We start from the raw sequence: 3,532 nt of genomic DNA, 5'->3' as shown, positions 1-3,532 counted from the left end.
AAATCTCTTCATCAGTACTGTATGACAATGGTTCCCAAAGTATATATTGAGAGTTGCGATTTTGTTTTTTTCCCTTCATCAATGACTATTATTTATATGAAAATAAAATGATGCTTTGTGAATTGCAGTGATCAGTGTTTGAATGCAATCATTCAGCATTTAAAACTTTTTTTGCCTAAGTGTTCCTTGGTAACTTTGAAAGGAGTTGGTTTTGACTATATTAGCATTTTACTAAAGAGTACCAAAAAGTATTTTAAGTCTACTAGAAGAAAACATGGATGATTTTTTTTTTAATTGTGCTTCAGGTGAAAGTTTACAGCTCAGTTAATTTCTCATACAAAAATTTATACATATATTGTTATGCAATACTAGTTGCCATCTCTATAATGTGACAGCACACTCCCCCTTTCCACCCTGGGTTTTCCATATCTGTGCAATCAGCTCCTGTCCCTTCCTGCCTTCTCATTCTTCCTCTGGACAGGAGCCACCCATTTGGTCTTGTGTATCTGCTTGAACTAAGAAACACACTCTTCATGAGTATTATACTATGTTTTAAATTTCGGTCTAATCTCTGTCTGAAGCGTTGACTTCAGGAATGGTTTTAGTTCCAGGTTAACAGAGCATCTGGGGACTATGGCTTCAGGGGTTTCTCCAGTCTCAGACCATTAAGTCTGGTCTTTTTACGTGAATTTGAGTTCTTCTTCACACTTTTCTCTCTCTCCGTCAGGGACTCTCTGTTATGTTCCCTGTCAGGGCAGTCATTGGTGGTAACCACGCACTATCAAGTTCTTCTGGTCTCAGGCTGATGGAGTCTCTGGTTTATGTGGCCCTTTTATCCATTGGGCTGGGTGAATTCTTTATAAACTAAAAGTGGGGAAAGCTTTCCTACCTATGACTCAAAATCCAAAAACCATAAAAGAAAAAAATTAATTTGGCTCATAAAAATAAAAAGTCTTTGCATAAAAAAAATGAACAGTAAATGACAAACTGGAAAAATAATCATAACTTATATGACAAAGTGCCAGTATACTTCATATATAGAGTGCTCCTGAAATTAAGAAAAATTGCTGAAAAATTGGTGAAATGTATGAACAGAGAGTACATAGAAAAAGAAATGCAAATAACACTAAGATGATCAGTGTAACCCATAATAAGTGAAATGGAAATTAAATCTATAGTGTGATCCTGTTTCTCACCTATCAGATTGGTGAAAATCCAAAATTTGATAATATTCCATTAGTTAGACAATGGGAAAACAGGTCCTGGCATTCATTGCTATTAGAATGCAAAATCGTGTAAATCCTATGGGCACTATCTCAGAAAGCGATACATACATTTACCCTTTGACCCAGCAATCTCACTTCTAGACTTCCATCTCAAAGATAAATTAGCAAAGATATGGGATGACACATCCATTGTGGCATTATTTACGAGAGTAAAATATTAAAACAGCTCAAATATCCATCACTAGAGGAATAATTGAATAAAATATGGTGCATACATACAGCCATCCAGCAGTAAAATGAAATGAGATCCAATAAGATACTATTGCATACCTCTTAGAATGGCTAAGTTATTTTTAATGGACAGTACCAACTGCTGGCAAGAAAACAACAACTGCACTTCCCATACCACTTTGGAAAAGAGTTTGGCAGTCTCTTAGAAAGTTAAATGTACACTTGGAATATAAACCAGCACCTCCATCCTAGGTATTTACCCAAGATAAAAGAAAACACAAAGGCCTATATATGAATGTTTAGATTATCTTTATTCATAAACAGTCAAAACTGGAAACAACCCAAACATCCACAAATAGATAAATTAGTCATGAAATATCCTTACAATGGGATGCTACCCAGCAAACAAATGACTGATAAATACAGTGATGTAGCTGAATCTCAAAAGCATTAGGCTAAGAGAAGACAGAAACAAAAGGGCACATACTGCATGATTCCATTTATATGATATTCTGGAAAAGGCCAATTTTTATCAGCAATTTTGAACAAAAATCAGATTAGTGGTTGCCAGAGACTGGGCACATGGAGAGGAAACTGGCCATGAGAGGTCATGGGGAAAACTTCTTAGAGTGATGAAAATATTCTGTATCTTAATTGTGGTGTTGATTACACCACCATGTACACTTGCCATAATCTACCAAACTATATACTTAAAAAGAGTGAATCTTGCTGCATATAAATTAAGTCTCAATAAACATCAGTATAACAAGAATAAGACAAAAATTCGGAAAATCTCTATGGTGTGCTCTACAGAATAAATGATTAAGTAAGAAAAGCCAAGTGCACAACAATATTAAAACACACTACGTTTTGTATAAGAACGAGGAGAAATGTGTTTTCTCATATTTCCAAAAAGAATATAATAAAAAGACAAACCAAAATTAAATGGCTGTCTGTGTGAGAAGGGAAAGAAAAGCTTGGTGAGAATAGGAATAGAAGTGAGATTTCTGTGAATGTTATTTGTTTTTAGAGTTTTAACTCTGGTATCCTGTAATACAAGGAGCCCTGAAGGTAAGTAGGTCAAACTTTTGCCTGATAACCGAAAGGTCAGCAGCTTAAACCCTCCAGCCACTCCGCAGGAGAAAGATGTGGCAGTCGGCTTCCATAAAGATTTACAGCCTTGGAAACCCTATAGGGCAGTTCTACTCTGTCCTGGAGGGTCTGTAGGAGTCAGAGTTGACTTGATGGCAACAAGTTATCACATAAATAGTTATAAATAATGAATAATTAAAAACGAAACTAAATAAAAGGGGGGAATTTCCCTAAAAATTGAAAATGAAACAAATGACCAATTGTATACCAAGTTAGTGGCATAACTGTTACCAAAGGAGGGCTCTTGTCCTGTCCTATTAGCCAATCGAAATAAGACTGACGCCACACCACCAGTTGCAAGGGAAACAGAAAGTCGGGATTTATTGTCTGCACAGACAAGGAGCAATGTGGGGTCTAGTGACCATAAGGCCACGTGCTCACTGTTTAGGGGCTGGGGAGCTTTTTGTTTCCAGTAGTGTCAGGGGTTGGGTTTGGTACCCGGAACTCTCTGCCCTTAGCCTCCCCTGCCCATACTTGGAGGTCCAGATAGTAAATCATCTTCCATCGGATGTGCATGCTGGGAGACCCCTTGCTTCTAAAATGGAATCGGGTGAAATCATGGGTTGGGAAATAGCGTTCTTTCTGGTGACAGCCAGGTCCGGGGTGGGTTGAAGGACGTGATCTCTTCAATCTGCGCATGCTTCAAGGTGTAGCTTGGCTAGTCTGGCGGATGGAGCCACTACCTGTTGCGACTTCCTAAAAAATGTTGCTCAAAACAAGCTTGTGGTTAGCAAGACAAAGAAGGAGGGGAGGGGTGTCGATTGGGGTTTTCATAACCACACAGAGAAAAGAATTACTTCAACTGACTTTAAAACATAGGATGCTGACTATTTTCTCAGTGAGATATGTCATCTAAGGCAAAAGGAACTAGAAACAAATTTAAAATAATATTCAAAATATTATTGTTAGTAGTAATATTGGTT

This window comes from Loxodonta africana, chromosome 5 (genome assembly GCF_030014295.1).
Source record: "Loxodonta africana isolate mLoxAfr1 chromosome 5, mLoxAfr1.hap2, whole genome shotgun sequence".
Taxonomy (NCBI): domain Eukaryota; kingdom Metazoa; phylum Chordata; class Mammalia; order Proboscidea; family Elephantidae; genus Loxodonta; species Loxodonta africana.
Note: the sequence above shows the minus strand (reverse complement) of the source record.